Source organism: Balaenoptera borealis, assembly GCF_965194805.1.
Source record: "Balaenoptera borealis genome assembly, chromosome: 5".
NCBI classification, from domain to species: Eukaryota; Metazoa; Chordata; class Mammalia; order Artiodactyla; family Balaenopteridae; genus Balaenoptera; species Balaenoptera borealis.
In genome coordinates, this window is record NC_138862.1 from 55,434,652 (window position 1) to 55,454,566 (window position 19,915).

General features: G+C 38.1%; 1 long non-coding RNA gene across 1 annotated transcript; it reads left to right on the plus strand.

The window, feature by feature from the left end:
* The first annotated feature begins 1,037 nt into the window (after positions 1–1,037).
* Positions 1,038–17,883, plus strand: LOC309630069. Its single transcript, XR_014245404.1, has 2 exons — positions 1,038–14,425; positions 16,700–17,883. It is a non-coding gene; the product is annotated as an uncharacterized lncRNA (long non-coding RNA).
* The last annotated feature ends 2,032 nt before the right edge of the window (positions 17,884–19,915 follow it).

Below are 19,915 nucleotides of genomic sequence, written 5' to 3' on the forward strand. Positions count from 1 at the left end.
GAGACCTTCCCCACAGCTCCCACATGGAGCAGGAGTTGCTGGTTTCCCAGAGAGCTATGAAAAAAATGGCTAGCCATCTACCAGCCCATTCTTACCCTGTTAATGTGAAAGATTTATGCTTGGTCCATTTTCAGACTTCAAACTTTGAAAAGACTTCTCCTTGCTATTCTCATGCCTGTGAAGAAAAACTTTTTATTTTTGTGGCTTTAAAATAAGATTTTCTCTCAGGTGGAACAACCCACCTCTAATTCTCTCAGTCTTCTTCTTTTTTTTTTTTTTTTTTAATAATGATAAATTTGTTTCACCTGAAAGTTTCCTTTATGATTCAGGAGGCTCTTTTTTTTTTTTTTTAATTTTTATTTATTTATTCATTTATTTATTTATGGCTGTGTTGGGTCTTCGTTTCTGTGCAAGGGCTTTCTCTAGTTGCGGCAAGTGGGGGCCACTCTTCATCATGGTGCGCGGGCCTCTCACTATCGCGGCCTCTCTTGTTGCAGAGCACAGGCTCCAGATGCGCAGGCTCAGCAATTGTGGCTCACGGGCCAAGTCGCTCCACGGCATGTGGGATCTTCCCAGACCAGGGCTCGAACCCTTGTGCCCTGCATTGGCAGGCAGATTCTCAACCACTGCGCCACCAGGGAAGCCCTCTCTCAGTCTTCTTGACTATGATATATTCTCCTTCCAGATGAACTCTAAAATTTATTTAATGTTAAAATATGTACTCTTAGGATATTTTTTGTAATATTAAGTTTATCATCCAGGGATATAGCATATACTCTATTTGAATCTCTTATTGGGTTAAAAAGGTCTCTAAAAATCTGTTATATTTTCAATTTTTAAACTGACAGGTAATTTTATTTTATTTTATTTTTTAATTTTTATTTATTTTTGGCTGTGTTGGGTCTTCGTTTCTGTGCGAGGGCTTTCTCTAGCTGCGGCAAGCGGGGGCCATCGTGGTGCACGGGCCTCTCACTGTCGCGGCCTCTCTTGTTGTGGGGCACAGGCTCCAGACGCGCAGGCTCAGTAATTGTGGCTCAGGGGCCCAGTTGCTCCGCGGCATGTGGGATCTTCCCAGACCAGGATTCGAACCCGTGTCCCCTGCGTTGGCAGGCAGATTCTCAACCACTGCGCCACCAGGGAAGCCCCCCTGACAGGTAATTTTAAAACAAACTGTTGCTGTTATGATACTTACTTATGCTAGTAAGTTAACACTGTTGAGTATGGAAACTCCGTATTTTACTTTCTGAAGGCAAAGAAAGATTGTTATACTGCAAAAGGTTTGAACCTCCTCAGCTTCTTGGAGGAAGAATAATACTTCTGAAATGGGAAGCCAGAGCTTTTATATATAAAATTAGAAATGCCCCAGAGGATCTTGCTCTTTCAAAAGGAACAAGAAGTCCTTTCACAAAATAAAAAGAAAAAGGTCTTTATTCTTGCTTGAAATACAATGGCAGCTTCCTTCTCTTTTCCCGGCAGACCTGGTCCTCTTTCACACTTTGTCTACATTGTTCCCAGAGTAATCTTTCTAAAATGCAAATATGGACACATCACTGCCCTGCCTGACATCCGTACATGATCCTCCATTTGGGACAATGTCCACATTTTTTAGCCTGCTATAGAAGCCTCTAGGGGCATATCCCAGCTTTGTGGGGCTTGAAGCTTATGCAATTCGGGGGTGGGGATCTTTCCTAATATAAAGAAATATAAAATTTTGAATTCAAAATGAGCCTCAGGGTCTTAGAAGGGGTAATACAAGAGGCAATGCTCCTTTAAACATAAATTTTACTAATTTCCTAGGGTATCTGCCTCTACTAAGGGAATTGTTTTATTATCTCAAATGAGTTGCAGTTACCAGGTTAATAAATCATGACTAAGATAAAGTGTCCAATAAGCTAAAGTTGAAAACTTTTTCCTCTGCCCTTCTAGATTCTTTGGCTGAGGCCCTGTGAATTAGACTGAAAAGACAGATTAACGAGAGAAAAATAAACAGTTTATTAACATGTGCAGTGAGCTCACATGCAGGAGAGAAACTTAGTGATGAGTAACTCATACGGGTGGTTAGAACTCGGGCTTATGTAGCACTTTAACAAAGAACAGTAAATGTGTAGAGAAGAGACAAGACAAAGGAAAAGGGTTTTAAGCTTCCAAGGTAAATATATGGGGGAACCAATGGAAGATAAGGGTTGTTTTGTAAAGCATGTTATGTAGATTCCTCTTAGCGCTGTCTCTGGGCTGGTAAGAGTCTCCAGTGATTTACGAGTCTAAGTTTGTTTTAGGCAAATGTGGGGGAGGGCAGAGCGCATTTTTTTTTTTTTCGGCATCTGCTATTTCTCAACTGTCTTCAGCTCAAAATAATCCTTATGCTGAAGTGGCATATTTTGGTGTGTCATAGTCTGATCCCCTACAGACTTGAGATCTGACTGGAACTCAAGACCCAGTGGCTGCATATGGCCAGGATGGTTCTTCCTAAAATGAGACATATTTTGAGCCTTTTTAGAGTCACCACAATAAGGAAAATATTAAGCCCATAATTTTCATACTAGGTTTATTTCAAATAGGTTCCAGTTCAACCCTTAAATTACTAAATTAAAGTTAGTTAAATTACTTCCCTCTGATTTGAGATTGCAACTCTCTACACGGTAGTAACTAACTTCCTTCACTAATCCTTAGCTACATGGTTGAAATATCTATTTAACAGTCTTCTTGTCTGACTGAGCCACCAATCTTAATGATGCTTTAACGATGGCTGATTCAATCCTATATCTCTTCTGCCTTTGTCTGGCTTTGTAGTCAACACCACCAAAGTCGTGCTCTGATCAACTCTTCCTCACACCAGATGATGATTCTGGTTTCTTTTCAGTTGAGACTGAGATGGTGGAGGGATGAGAACGGCTACATATATTCTCATTGTTTCCTACCCCATGTGACCATCCTCTCCTCACTCAGTAAATTTGGTTCCTCCCTTTCCTTTCCTCTAGAGCCTCTTTTCAAAGATGGCAATGATTTCTTATTCTTTAGGTGACTTTTCTCTAAAGCACTTGTGTTAATTTGAGTCTTCCAAGAATCAGAGGCGAAAATGTGATTAGACATGCTATCTCATTTATTAAGCTGTATACCTGGGATGGAAAATGGGAAGGGAGCTGGCAAAGGCTGGGTCAACAGTCAGATCTTGGCACAAGAGAGACCCAAGTGAAGAATAAAGGGAAGAAACTGTGTATGGAAGTGTTCGCTCCTCACTGCCATGCAGTCCAAGGACCTCAGTCAAAGCTGGCAGCCTTTTGTATCACCCTGTATATGGGCAGGGTGAATATTCCTAGGTTTCCTCCAGAAGCTGAAGAGATCTTCCACGTGTATTGCTTCCTTCTTTGTGTAGAGAATGCAAAATACAGTGATTTGTCTTCTACTTTGGAGCATGTCCCAGCATACCTGTGATCACTGGAGTCTTAAAACTTCACTGAAGGGACTGGCACCTGAATCTTTGAACTCTCCCCCTCTAGACTGCATGCATTTTACCACGGCCTCCAGCCTACCAACCACCTCTTGTTCCTGCTCAATCAGTATTATATCATGGATATAATGGATAGGTGTGATGTTCTGTGGCATGTCCTGAAGGTCTAGATCTCTTTGGACTATGACAAAGGACAGGAGAGTTAACATAGCCCTGAGGGAAAATTTTAAATGAATATTGTTGTCCATCCACACTACTGCAAATCTTTCTGGTTCTCTTTCCTGACTGGGATTGATTAGAATACATTCACTAGATTAATGGCTGTGTATGTGTACCTGATGCCATATTAATTTGCTCTATCAAGCATACCATGCCTGGTACGATAGCTACAATCTAGGATACATCTTGGTTGACGTTGTGACAGTCCACAGTTATTCTCCAAGAGCTATCTGGCTTTTTGGAGGGGCCAGATTATCAAGTTAAATTGAGATATGATAGAATCCACCATTCCTGCATCCTTCCGATATTTATTTAATGCTGGTACTCATCTTTGCCACACCCCTCCATGGGATATGATAATTTTTTTTTTATTATTTTGGGAGGCAGTTTCAGAGGTTTCCATATGACTGTCCCCACTATGACAGCTCTCACTCCAGAGGCCGGAGACAATGTGGAGATTACTCCACCCGCCAATTGTATCAACTTGAATCACACGTACAGGCACTCTGTTGTCATGGTACATGCTTGGCATGGTGTAACAGAGTCCTTCCTCCTGGACCCCCAGCCCCTTCTTTAGTCAGAGGGTTACAGATGTGAACATCTGGTCTGGGAACTGAGTAAGCGATTGTGACTTTGTTGGTCAGTCACTTCAAGCATCCTGCTCCTCTGTTCTTTATTTGGTTGTAATATTAAGCAACACCCTTGTTAGCTGCCCATATGTTTTGCCTCTAGAGACACCATGCTCTGTTAACCATTTTTACAACTCCCTGCAGGTGAAGCAGCCTTGGCTGCCCTCTGGCCTTGCCAGTCATTATGATAATTACAGCCTCCTGGCTCCTGACAGACAAGTGCTGCCATCTGGCCTCTATTACTTAAAGCCCCTTCATCTCCGTGGATGGTAACCAGCCTAGCTATGCAACTGCCTCTAGTATCAACATCCCTGGCTTGTAGAGGAAAGCCATCACAGAATTTCATAGTGGTGCTGGTGCCCCTCTCACCAGTGCATTCCTGATGGTGTTGGTAAATGGTGTGCTCTTTGTGCCCTCCTACAGAACTCAATCTTCTGGTGGGTCTTTTGGCCTTACATATCCATACCACATGCCCTCTTTCCTCAGCTACTTAATTCCTTCACTTGCCTTCTGTTAGGGTAACCTCTTTGAGAATTAGCCGGGCTTTTAGGAGCTACCCCAGCTGCTAGTTTACCTACTCTCTGGGGTCCTTGCTAGGGTGTTAAATCCTGGGTCTTGATAAAGTGTCTCTAAGTCCATGAATTCTGGCTTATTCAGATGTACATTCTGTCCCCATTGATCAAGCATTGCAAAATCCACTTCCAGCAATAATTTCCTGGCTCCTGCTAGTATATCCCAGGTCATTCATATAATTCTTTAGGTGTATAGTCTCTTTCTTTCCTTATAAAGCCCAGCCCATCTTCAGCTGGGTTAAGCTGAGATTTAACCCTGTTTATTGGCCTGGCAGCCAGGAGAGATAGTAGGGGTAGCCCGTGTATATATCACCTACTGCCTTGTCAGGGTGAAATTTTTGCCGTGCTGGGCTTGTTCTTACTGGGGAGGGTTATGCTACCTCTGCAGTCCCAGAGGGTCTGGAAGGTTGCAGAATCAACATCCTTAGGACGTCCACTCAGATGTCCCTATCCAGTTTCAGGGTTCCAGGTTTTCCCTACCAGGGCCCTGACCTTCACACAACTGACCTGCCTTGGCTGAGAATTAAAATGTTTCTGGAGCTCTGGACCTTTAATAATTAAGTCTTCAGCCTGCTGCTTGACTGTGTCTACCCTCCTAGCAAGAGACAGGCCTCTTAGTAAGCTACCACCAAGGCTTTCTGGCTCTTCTATTTAGTTTCTGAGTGATATTTACAGCCCTCATCTCTCATTTTCCTTCTGTAGAGTGTCAATGCAACTTAGCAGTAACCAGCCAACCCCTCTATCTTTGTAAGCATTGTTCCCCCCAATTTTTTTCAAATGCCAGTATCATCCCTACCTGTCACAGCATTCACCTCCACTGGAATATTTTCCAGAGAGCATTCACCAAGCCCATCAAGAATGCACTGGTGAGAGGTCACTAAAATCTAGCAATTTAGCCACTATCTTTTGCCAGAAAGTGTGTGATCCACCTACCAAGGAGGATGGTGTCCTCTGTCTGCCTGGTGGTGGGTAAGCCAGTACCAAACCCCCATCTTACTGTGTGTTTTTTCGGACCACTTCTGGTACTACTGGTGTTTGTCTGGGTCCTCTGAAATCAGACACCAAGACTGGGTTAAATGTAAAAGGATTTTATTAGAGAAAATGCCTGTCTGAGAAAAAATGTTGAGGGAGATGGAAAAGGCTGGAAGAGCAGTCAGACCGTGGGCAAGTCTGAATGTGAATGAGGAAGAGATGGAAGGAAGGTTGAGTGGAAGCACGCCATTACAGTCTAAGGAAGGCTCAGCAAGGCCGTCAAGGAAGTCCAGTCAAAATCGCCCATCCGAGGAGGCCCATGTCTCCTACAGAACTCAGTCATTGTCTGGAAGCAGCCCTTGGGTGTGTTGCCTCTGTCCAAACATGTAGTGGTTTTTCAGAGCACAGCTGTTGGAGCCTCTGGTCAATTCTGCTCATTCTCATGACCCCCACAGCTTAATCAGTGTTCTAGTTACTATTTTTGCATAACAACATACATCAAAATTTTGCAGCACAAGACACCATTCTATTATATTTGTAGTGTTAAAGAAAAACCAAAATGGAGGCCATAGTTTGAATATACCCCTATATCAAACACTCATAGGCACATAACCAAAATAAGCTGTGCTGATTTCCCTGAAATGCTGACTCTGACCTTAAACAAAACTTAAGCTTTCTTCATGTCAGTGTGACCTTACAGCTTCCTAGCCAATAAGCTACAAATTAGTAAACTTATACAGTGCTATTACCCTAAAAGGAATGTAAGTTTCTAGTAACCAGTCACAAAAGAAAACAATCTACAGTTGACCCTTGAATAACACGGGTTTGAACTGTTTGGGTCCACTTATATGTGTATTTTTTCAATAGTAAATCCTATAGTACTACATGATCTGCAGTTGGCTGAATCCAAGGATGCTGAACTGTGCTGGAGGTTGGTGTTCCTAACCCGAGGGTGGTTCAAGGGTCAACTGAACTCTTTCATTCATTCTTTGTAAATTGAGGTGTAACTGCTGAGACCTGAGCTTCGTGTTACTTTTGGTTTTGAAGTCTCCCTGTTGCAAAAGGTTTGTCTCTTTCTCAATAAAATATTTATATCAAGTAATGCTCTCTGAATTTTCTTTTGATAGTAGATTGGTCCAGGAACTCAAACAGAGCACAACAAGCATGTCTTGTCTTTGCTCTGTAATGTTTGAGGCCTCAGCTAGGAAGACTGGAAGCCTAGGGCGACTCCATGGTTGAGGACTGGATTCCTCCGAAGGCTAATTCACTCATGACAGGCACCTCGGCTGGGATGGTGTGAGGATTAGGACGTCCAACAATAGTTCCTACACATGGCCTCTCCACGTGGCTTGGCTTTCTTACAACATGATGATCTCAGGGTAGTCAGAGTTAAGAGTTTTCTTTTCTCCCTCATCTGAATTAAATCCAGGTTGATGAAAACCAGGAATTATCCAAATAAACTAACTACAGGGAGCTATTTCAAGATTCTTCCTTTTTCTGAGGCGGTTGATAAACATTTCAACTATAGTCTGATATTTAATTCCAAAATAATAAAATCTTAACTTGCTTCCTGAAATGACCTTTCTAAACTGGGAATTAGGGAACAGAGTTCTCATCCAAAGGTAATTAAATGGCCTTAATAGGTAACTAATGACTCCTTAAGGACCTTCTCAGTGTATTCAAGTGCAATGTTTACCACAGTAAGAAAACTATAAGAGAACTGGGAAGAATGACAGGACTTTGTCCTGAAGGACGTATATCTTATATCTCCCTCTAAAAATATTATCAAAAAGTAAATGATAAATGTTAGATAATAAAATGGATTAAAGTATTTAGTCTGTCTCTGCACAGTGGTTAAAATGCAAAGTAACAGAAGAAGCAAGAGGGAAATAAATGAGACCAACCAAAATACATATTATGGCTGAGTGTCAAATTACCCCTGAGTTTGTTTTAATCTCTATGTGATTTATACATGAAGAGCTAGCTAATTTGTGATATTGTTTGGAGAACTCAGAGGTATCAGAGTGAAGGCAGTTTTTCCAAACTAAAATGAGTTGGGAAGATAAGAAAATCCGCCATTTAAAATAAATTGGCTTAGGGACTAGCAAAACTCAGTACAAAGCTCTATCACTAATGAAATCCTTATTGGAAACTTAGCTTTGACCTATCGCTAGATATAAAATTCTTATTTTAGTCTCGTGTAGCAATAGATATCATTTATTTATAAATTTGATTTTGCCTGTGACAATTTGCATAGCCTAGTAACTTAAGAAATTACACAATTTTAAAGAGAAAACAAACATCCACTGAAATTAGAAAAACAGTTTTCCTACCAGTCTATGCTTTTCATTATGGATTTGATAAAGCAATAGGTTTACCTTGAGTTGTACTGAATCTAATTTTTGGACTTGGGCCTGTCTTTCTCGAAGATTGGTGGGATTACACCTTTATCTTTCTTATATTCCCTTTGTTTTTGTAGTCAGACTAGCATAGAAAAAAGTGGACTGCTTTCTCCATGGTCTCTCCGTCTCACTTCTGATCAAAGAGAGAATATGTATGTAGAAATGGGGGAGTAGTTCTTTTCATTTGTTTTAGCGTAAACTACTGGGTTGCAAGCTTAAAATAATAATGAAAAATACCGTCAATCCAGAAAGATCTGTTTGGGTAGTTATATCCTGATTAGAGATCAATTCTAAGCATCTTGGAGAGAGGGAAAGTAGGGCACCTATGTTTGACGTTAATTAAGGCTACAAAACTAGAGAGGAGATTCTTTTAGTCTGAGAAATTAATTGAATTTATCTGAGTCTTAAGATAATCTTTCAATATACATCAATAAGACATGTATTTTATAATACCAATTTGTCTTGGCAGTTTCTGGCTATAAAGTCAAGGTAATTAAGGATTAACATTTTAGATTATAAAAGTAACATTTGTTGAGAGTCTTCTTAAATATATAGGGTTGGCAACCCTAATCCGCTAAAAACTAGTTCACTGAGCAGCAGTTATGCTGCTGCTATGCAGATGCCCATCCCCAACCAATAAGGATGTTCTGATTTACTGCATTTGAAAGGCGCCTGTACATCTACATGTTTAAAATCTCTACAGTTGAATCTGAAATGCAGCTAGTAGCTATATCATCCTCTCGGGAAATTAACGTTACTGCTTCTATCTTGCATCATGTTGCTATGGATAAAAATGCAGAACTCCCTTCCTTTTCATGAAATACTGCTTGTTGTATTAACTACACTACCCTGTGACATTTTGCGATGTGAAGTTTCCTCCCTCAGTTATCACTTTGCTCTATCCATGTTGGGCTTCAACTTTCTATCAATATTGTTCTACCGTACAATAAAGATTTTTTCTCCTTTATAAAGAAGAAACACAACCAAAATTAAGCAGTTCTGCCTCTTTTCACTGGATGATTTTTTAATTCTATTCTTCAAGTGGTGGGGTCTATCCTGTCTTTATTGCTTTTTCTTTTGAAAACTTAATTTCAACTTCCTGATGCAGTCCTTTCTTGTGTTTTGATTATATGCCTGTTCCCTGAAACTATAATTTGGGTTGTTGAATTTATGTATATGTTTCCCTTTTTTCTTTCCTCTGTCACTTCCTAAATGATTCCAGAGTTTAGTTTGAGCCTCCTTTGCAGGCCTGAACTGTCTTTCACAATAATAGACTGTCTGGCATTTGAATGCTCTAACTGCTTTGAAATAAACCTTCGCAATATCTGGCATACTTTTCACAATGTACTTGACATTCTTTTCTTAGATTGTAATAGATTTTGAGGTGTTTTCACTTTCTTCCAAAGTTTCTATTACTTCTACTTTAAAAAGCATAATATACATTGATCAGAGTGAAACTAATTCAAGTGGAACAAATACTTCCAAAAAAGCATCTTCTTAAAAACCCTGCTTCATTCCTTTCAGAAGGATTTGTCACGCAAATCAAGAATTTTAGAGTACAAGTTTCCCCCACTACCTGAAAGTAGAGCATTCCTATTAAGCTTTTTGTAAGCCGAAATGGTGGAAAGCAAAGAAGCAATTATCTTAGGACACATTTTGCTAACGGATGCACAAAGTAAATCAAGATAAAGCACAGATGCTCACAGAAACAGTTCAAAGCTATGGCAGCTTGACGCTGAGGTGCTGAGTGTAGTTCCTGGGGAAGGAGTTTGGCGGGGCCACTCTCACTGCTTGGGGCACACACTGCCTTTATAACAGCCCGCTGCAAAGCAAATGCTGAATGTAATTTTTGCTTTTCGCCTTTTTTTGTGTGTAAAACCCAAAATCCTCTTTGGATTTTCTTCCATTAGCGAAAACAGGTACTAATGTAGGTAATTTGTAAAAATGAAGTGGCGTAAAGCAAACTTTCAAAAAGGGGGGTGGTACCTGTATATTCTTTTTCTTAATATCCCCTCTTTAGGAAGCATTCCTTTATCAATAGTCAACTTAGACAAAGTTTTGTGTAACTAGAATTTTTCTGCTAGTTTTTACAGTAGAAAAAAATTGGAATCAACTAACATGTCCGTTGGTACATAGTTAATATTCCATTGTATATATAGGCTCTAATTTAGGCAACATTGAAAAAGATGTTTTAAGATATTTGATGACATGGAAAAATACGCATGCAATCAAAAAGTAGATTTGCAAATTGTATATAAGCAGCATAATATCAGTGTTCTAAAAATATATGCATATAAAAATAAGGTTAGTCATGTTATTCCGTAATGATGATTGCATTATCTGTGCTTCTTTTTAAATTTTTCCAGTCTCTGTAATCATACCCTCTTTAAAAATAAGGAAAATTTATTAGACAATTTTAAAAAAATCACATATACACTTCTGTTAACATATGTTTGCTTAGTTGGGGTTCTATGTCTCTTTTATATGTTGTTTTATAATCTAATAATCCCTTGTCAAGTTTAATACAGGGACAGGGAAACAGTTGCTTGCTAAACAATTGTTCTGATTCTTTCTCCTTCATGATAGCTAGCGTTTGAGTACTTACTGTGTGGTTAGACACAGTGCCAAGGGTTTTAAGTATACAATGTTTTATGTATCTAATTTAGACACTACCTTGCTTAATCCTCAAAAGGAATCTAGTGTTTTATAGATTAGGACACTGAAGGTCAGACTGTCCAAGGTCACACAGCTGATACGTGGTAAGCTATATCTCATCCAAGGTCTCTAATGACAAAGCCCATAGTCTTTCCACTACAAAGTGAACATTACCATACTCCTTCCAGAGTACTTGGATATTATAGCAGCCTCTAACAGAATTATTTGGATATACAATAAATCTTCTCCATTGCCCTGATTCTCAATTAGATTTTTTAATTGAATTAAACTTTTAATTTTAAGATAATTGTAGATTCACATGCAGTCATAAGAAATAATCCAGAGAGATCCTTTGTCTCCTTTACCTAGTATACTCCAGTGGTATCGTCTTGCAAAACTATGTGCAATAGCATCAGGATATTGACATTGACATAGTCAAGATACATCACCACAGAGATCTCTCATGTTGAACTTTTGGAGCCATATCCACCTCCCTCGCACCTCACTTAACCACTAGCATCTGCAAAACTGTTCTCTGTTTACATAAGTTGTCATTTAAAGAATGTTACATAAATAGAATCAAACAATATGTAGCCTTTTGGAACTGGTTTTTTAAACTCAGCATAATTCTCTGGAGATTCATCCTCGTTGTTGTATGGTTCAACAACTATGTATAGTTGGTACTTTTTTTTTTTTTTTGCTGAGTAGTTTTCTATGGTATAGATGTACCACAGTTTGTTTAACCATTCGCCCATTGAAGGATAGCTGTGTTGTTTCCGATTTTTGACTATTACAAATGAAACTGCTATGAATATTACAGGGTTTTGTGTGAACATAAGTTTTCATTTCTCTGGGATAAATGCTCAGGGGTGCAGTTGTTGAGTTGTATGGTAGTTGCATGTTTAGTTTTTAAAGAAATTGCCATGATGTTTTCTGGACTGGCTTTGCCGTTTTGCATTCCCCTCAGCAATGTATGAGTGATTCTATTTCTCCACATCCTCACTAGTGTTTGGGGTTGTCATTATTTTTAAAACATTTTAATTATCATTTAAAATTTTTTATCATTTTTATTTAATTGTTTAATTAAATTTTTTTGTGATAGATGTGTAGTGATTATCTCACTGTAGTTTTAATTTGCATTTCCCTAATGTCTAGTGATGCTGAACATCTTTTCATGTGCTTATTTGCTATCTAAATATCTTCTTAGGTACAATGTCTCCTCATGCCTTTTGTCTATTTTCTTTTGGATTCTTTGTTTTTTTACTATTGAGCTTTGGAAGTGCTTCATATACTTTAGATACTAGTTCTTTACCAGATATGTGGCATACAAATATTTTCTCTCAATCTATAGTTTTCCTTTTCATTCCCCTAACAGGGTCTTTCACAAAGTAAAAGTTTAAATTTTTGATGATGTCAAGTTTATAAGTATGATTATGGATCATACTTTTAGTGTCAAATCTCAGAACTTTTGCCCAGCTCTGGTTACTAAAGATTTTCTCTTTTTTTTTTTTTTTCTAAAAGTTTCACAGTTTTACCTTTTATTCTTAAATTCAGGCTGATTTTCTGCCTCAGTCCTAGAATCAACTATTCTAGCCTACAGATCAAAGAAATATGTGTTATGCTAACTCATACACTAAAACTTGCATGTACATATCTAGAAATATTTTTATATGTAACCATCTATATCTATAATTAAGCTAAACTTGAGTTTATATTGATGTCTCAAACTCTAATCTATTGCCATATGTATCATTCTAGCTTCCTTACCTTGCTTATCTGTAAATTCCCAACAGAGAGAAAACTGACTCCTGTCATCTGCCATCTATAATTGCTCAGCTCCAATATACATGTATAGTGGTGTCAGAATTGTTAATCTGTACCCCAGTGGGAACAACTTTATCAATGAGAGTACAGTGCTTATGTACAGTTTCTTTTGCTTTAGTGTTAGAGATTCCACTCATTTCCAGAGTTACTTTGCTCAACACCTTTCCTCCGCTTTCCACCTTTTCAGTAAAGTTGTTTCATACATTTGTAGTACAATTAGATTGTTTTGTCACAGTTTGCATTCCATCCTAGAATCCCCTGACCTTCTGAATGATTTTTTAAAATTTGCATGTATTAAGGTTTACTCTTTGTGCTATGAAATTCTGTGAGTTTTGACAAATGCATAATTTAATGTATCCACAATTATGTTATCATACAGAATGTATGCCTTAAAAATATCCCCTGTGCTTCACCTATTCAACCTCCCTCTTACCCCTCCTTCTTGGAAAACACTGATCTTTTTACAGTCTCTACAGTTATACTTTTCCAGAATGTCTCATAATTGTACAGTATACTGCCTTTTCAGACTGGCTTCTCTCACTTTGTATTATGCATTTAAAATTAATCCATGTTCTTTCCTGGGTTGATAGCTTGCTTCTTTTTTTATAGCTGACTAATATTCCATTTGTACCACAGCTTGTTTATCCATTCACTTATTTAGGAATATCTTGGTTGTTTTTAGTTTTCTGTGATTGTGAATAAATTTGCAATAAACATTCATGTGCAGATTTTTGTGTGAACATACATTTTCATATTAGTTGAGTAAATATCTAGAAGTATACTTGCTGGATTGTATGGTAAGTCTATGTTTAGCTTTGTAATAAGCTTTTAAACTGTCTTCTAAAGTGATCGTACCTTTTTGCATTCCCATCAGCAATGAAGGAGTGTTCTTGTTGCTCTGCATCTGCACCAGAAATTAGGATTCTCAGTTTAAAAAAAATTATCCATTATAATAGATGGGTAGTATAAATTACATTTTTATTCTTAAATATATACTGGAAACAGATTATTTTGCAATGCAGAAGAATTTCTTTTCTATGTCTTTTTTTTTCTCTTTAAATTGGAGTATAGTTGATTAACAATGTTGTGTTAGTTTCAGGTGTGCAGCAGAGTGATTCAGTTATACGTATACATGTATCTATTCTTTTTCAAATTCTTTTCCCATTTAGGTTATTACAGAGTATTGAGCAGAGTTCCCTGTGCTATATATTAGGTCCTTGTGGGTTATCTGTTTTAAAGATAGTAGTGTGTACATGTCAATTCCAAACTCCCAATCTATCCCTCCCCCCCCACCCTTCCCCCCGGTAACCATAAATTCATTTCTAAATCTGTGAGTCTGTTTCTGCTTTGTAAATAAGTTCGTTTGTATCATTTTTTTAAGATTCTGCATATAAGTGATATCATATGATATTTGTCTTTCTCTGTCTGATTTACCTTACTTAGTATGATAATCTCCAGGTCCATTCATGTTGCTGCAAATGGTATTATTTCATTCTTTTTAATGAATGCAGAAGAATTAATTAAAGGAAATGATACTCTTCAAAGGCACTGATAACCATAGACTTTGCCTCCTCCTCACAGAATAAGGATTGACCTCACTGCTAAGGAATTTTCTTCAAGACCCCAGAGAGCCCATGTTTGTAAACATTCCCTGGAATCCATGATTCTCAGCCCTATCAGACCCAGTGCACCCTTACAACAAAGGTTTGTAATGCCTTCTTTTCTATGCCAAAATGAAATGAATCAGTAATATAACCTAACTGCATAGTTTTAAGAAATCAATATAATTGATTGTTAAATACAGGAGAAATTTTAAAAATTAAAAATTAGATATTCAAGCATGTAAATCTTCAGTCATAAATATATTAAAAGACAATGAAGTAGTCAGGTATTAGTACTTTCTTCCTAAATAAGTGAGAAGATCAGAAGTCACTCCATACAAGACACACAGGGAAATTGAAGCATTGGTATGAGTGGACACTAGAATAAAGTCTAGTATTACTCTTGTGCATAATTGAAAGAGAACTTATTTATATGTAATGAGGAGGAACAACCCCAGTTGAAGTAGGACTAATATGCCAAGATAAATTGCAGACTGTTTTTTTTTTTTAATTTTTAAAAATTACAGATGAAGTGAAAGCAATGGTGAGATATGATTCTTGCAAATGAACTTAGTACTACAAGTATGGTTTTAAAATTTCATATATTGTGACATAGAGTGTTAGTGACAAAGTATCATGTCTCCTGCCATTTTGAAATCCCATTACATGTTGGAACATATGTTCAGTCTCAGCTAAAACAGCCTGGGAGGCTATATTCTTCCATAAGCAATAGGGACTATAGAATAGATTGGAAAGAAACTATAAATAAGAGGCTACATGTACACCAATGTTCATTGCAGCACTATTTACAATAGCCAGGATATGGAAACAACATAAATGTCCAATGACAGATGAATGGATAAAGAGGATGTGGTACATATATACTGTGGAATATTACTCAGCCATAAAAAGGAACGAAGTATACCAGAAAGAGAAAAATGAATATCGTATATTAACACATATATGTGGAATCTAGAAAAATGGTACAGATGAACCTATTTGCAGGACAAGAATAGAGATGTAGACATAGAGAACGGACATGTGGACACAGGGAGGGAAGGAGAGGGTGGGACGAATTGGGAGATTAAGTTTGATATAAATACACTACCATGTGTAAAATAGATAGCTAGTATCTATCATATTAGATACTAGATATCATATTAGATTAGGGAACCTGCTGTATAGCACAGGGAGCTCAGCTTGGTGCTCTGTGACGACCTAGATGGGTGAGATGGGGGGGGGGAGGTGGGAGGAAGGTCCAAGAGGGAGGGGATATAGGTATACACATAGCTGATTCACTTCATTGTACAGCAGAAACTAACATAACATTGTAAAGCAATTCTACTCCAATAAAAAATAAAGGCTGTAGAGAAATTATGTGATGAGCCATAAGGGACAATATTGTAGTAAGAGCTGAAAACAGGCAAACCCAAAATAATTCCAATGCTAGTTTCCCAATATAAGTGTTTGTCCCTGTACTACAAAAAGATAATGTAAGATGATAAGAATGTGAAATTTAAAAACTATTTTTATAATGAAATGTAGTGTTCTGCTAGTTTAATAATATTTGGCATGAAGTTGCAAAAGGAGTCCCAAAGCTATCATATATTTGCAATCTGCCTTGTCGTTTTTGCAATAATTACATTTTTACACTGAAACCCTTTTTAACTAATATGCATTTTAAAATGCTGTATAACATTGAGTAGATAGAAAGTAGAGAGATAGTAAACTATTCAATAGTTTTAAAATAGTCTCTATCCTATTTAAGCTTTTCTCTCTGTAACATCCTTCTCTTAAATTACGTTGACTTTTTGCATAAATATATGAAAAATCTTTTTAGTATCTCATCTACTGAAGTATCATTAGTTTGTACTTATAGTGGGTTTGGCACTCTGGGATATTAAAACTGTGTTCAGGAAGATACTCCATGTGTGGGATTGTCCTTTCTGTTAAGAATATCTAACATTCTTTGCCCCTAACCACTAAATGCCTGAGCCTCCGTGTCTCTGTCCCCAGTCGTCAGAAAAGCAAAAATGCTCCCACATTTCCAAGATGTATCCTAGCCTAAAGTACCTCCCTTGTTGAGAACCTCAACTAAATCTACGATTCCTAACCTTTCATGAGGAATATTGTAAGTTTCAGCTGCTTGAGCCTAGAGAGTGAAACCTGGATAAGTAGATTCTGTAACAATTTCGTGGTGACTGGAGAGGCCATCATGTATTTGATGAAATGGGAATTTCAGAACAGAGTTCAAATGATAAATGTCAGATTTTGCAAAGGTGCGTGCAAAAAATGTCCTTGAGGAGGAAACAGGGTATTAGCGAAGAAGAACGCTAGGTCAGAAACTAATGTTGCTCATTTTTTATTGTTTTTTTAGTCCACAAAACTGGGTGAGGACATGGGAAGAAAGATGAAAAGGAAACTGACATGCCAGTGTGTACCATGTGCCAAGAGCTGTACTGACACTTCAAATCTAATCTACATAAAACTCTGAGGAGGCTGCACTGTTCTCAATTAATTCTCACGTTATCGTAGAGGAGACTGGGATTCCAAGAAACTGTGTAACTTTTCCTACCTTGGTTGAAGAACAGAGTCTGGCAAATAAGAGGAACAAGAAGAAAACTGGATGTTGGAAATGGAACAGATTGGCATACTCATGCTGTTGAATGGGAAATCAGGCTTGGTAGGTGACAGATCAATGTTTTGGGAGACATAGAAAGCCTTTGTGAGATGGTAGGTCCAGACACTCTGTATCCCTAACCTGAGCTAAGGTCTTTTGTCCAAGTGGTAAAAACATACCACTGTTGTACTTTGTTTCCTGTAGGTAGGAACAAAATACACCACCCAAGCTTTAGGCTTTTTGATTCAGGTCTAGCTGTGGCTAGACCCCATTAAATATTGTGGCCTGTGATTATACAATAATTAAACACTTCAAATTGAAAAATGGAAGAAGTTCCCATTAGCTCATATTAAAGATTGAATGTGGGTGAAATGTGTTGCTTTCTACAGGTTTATGGACAGAAAACCTCTAAGTGTTTATTTTATGTGCCATTCTTGGCAAGATCTACATTTAAATCAGTGGGTCTTGTGCCTTAATTCTGGAGTCTCAAAGGTAGTGCTTAGAACATGCTCCTACCAGCTTGTGAGGACCAATTGTTAAATTTTCAGGAGTTTTGCCATCTGTTTATTAAGTCCTTGATTGTTTGAAATCAACTGTGATGGCAATATTTACATCTCAAAATCAGAAAACCCTACAAATCCAGCCCCTACTCCCTGCTTAGAACTAATTGTTAAACATTGTATCAGTATACTAGTCTAAAGGTTATAAAATGATTCAACTATGGTCATTGGCATTTACTTGTACTCAAGGGTATCTTTCTATGGCTTACAATCACTGGCCATATGACAACTACTGAAAAAATTATTTGCTCCTTTTACATAACACACTTTTGGTTGGGATGAGGTAAGTAACAAAGTTACTTATTTAGGGGGAGATCTCTAGTGCGGATAGTGGTGGTAATCAGGTTGTGCCTCATTATCATTAAAGCTTTTATTATTTCCCTTCATCCTCATTCTTTATTCCCAAAGCCCTCTGCTGTCATTGGTAAACATTCTAATCGATTTACTGTCTATATTTTTGAATGTGTTCTTATAAAATGTGTACTGTTCTGCATACATATATTAATTTATAGAAATGGTTCATCCCAATCTATCTTACACTGTTTCATACCTTTTACACCCAGAACTAGTTTTAATGATTTTTAATTTGACTATGTTGTAACCAATTGTCCTCTGGAAAGACTTCACTAGTCACTTTCCCATCATCCATTCTTGAGGATCCCCATATTCTCACGTTCTTGCCAATACTTGACAATTTTCCAACTTTCTATTTCCAGGCTAATAGGTGTAAATAATATCTTTTCTTAATTTACATTCCTTTGATTACTAATGAGTTTGAGCACCTTGTTATACAGTTGCTAGCGTTTGAATTTTCTGTAAATAGCTTGTGGGTATATACTCTGCACAACTTTTTTTCTTTGGTGTTCCTGTCTCTTTATTGTACACTCTAGATATTAATTTCTTATCAATTTCACATGCTGCAAACTTCTTTGTAAAAACAAATTTAAGTTCCTTTACTTAAATTAGGAACCCATAATTTCATATTTTTTGGTGAAAGTGTACTGAGAAGAAAATTGTGGTGATTGGTTCTTTTACCAGTCAAGATAGATTAGATCACGTTTCAGTATCAAACATTTTCCATATCTTTGTGGTTTAAACAGGCAGCATGCCTGAGAGAGAAATAAATATGTCAACTGTGGATCAGCAGAGGGGCTCCGCTTTTCACAGTAACTCAGGGACTGTCAGATCAGCCACCACCTCAGCATTGCTGGTTGCTAAGACAGAGGGAAAGAGGGAATTCTGAAGCATTTAGCACCAGCAAATAAATGCTTGGCCAGGAGTTGGTCATGCGGCCTTACCCATTTCCAAGAAGTCCAGGAAGTACAATCCTGCCATTTTATGAGAAAAAAGCAAGATGCAAATAGTCAGCAAAAATCACTATTATCTGCCTTTCTGGCCATCAGATATGCAGGTTACCACTTTCTTTCCTGCCGCCAAAACCCATTCCACCTTTCTTGAGAGATACAATCCAAAAGTCATTTCCAGTCAGTGCATCAGACTCAAAGCCCAGCATCTCTAAGTAATAAATAGAATTCTTTACATCGGGTCCAGGTGTGGTCCTTCATTATCTGGAAACCTGTGAATTAAGATGACAAGTTATTAGTTTCTCACACACCAAGTACACATTGGTGGAATAAAGGAATGATAACTGAAACAAATAATCCTGTTCAGATTGGGAAAGAATGGGAAGTCAATGGCAATTTTAAGATCACCCCGGGGATGTGTTGTCAGGATCCTTTATGCCATGGGTGGAGGATATTTCTTTTTTTTTTTTTTTAAGATTTATTATTTATTTATTTTGGCTGCGTCGGGTCTTAGTTGTGGCACACGGGATCTTCGTTGAGGCATGCGGGATATTCCGTTGCGGCGTATGGGCTTCTCCCTAGTTGTGGTGGGTTTTCTCTTCTCTAGTTGTGGTGCGTGGGCTCCAGGGCGCGTGAGCTCCGTAATTGTGGCACGTGGGCTCCAGAGCTCGTGGGCTCTGTAGTTTGCAGCATGCAGGTTCTCTAGTTGAGACGCGTGAGCTCAGTAGTTGTGGCGCCCAGGCTTAGCTGCCCCTCATGTGGGATCTTAGTTCCCTGACCAGGGATCGAACCCACGTCCCCTGCTTTGGAAGGCGGATCCTTTACCACTGGACCACCAGGGAAGTCCCAGATATTTCTAATTAGGACTCAATTTTGCTTTGTGGGAAGGACTTCCAAGTTCACTGTTTTCCAAGGTCCTTGGCTTAGGCCTTGGGAAGTTTCTCCGTTCTCCATTATCTTCTGTGGCTATAGTTCAGGAGAGAATATATCTGCCTTAGAGATTAAGAAACTTTCTCAGCTTGTGCTTTAGGGCCAAGAATCATTTTAAGTTTCAAATAATCATCAAATTTTGGTCTAGTCTTGTGGTTTCTTCGGACTAAAACTACATA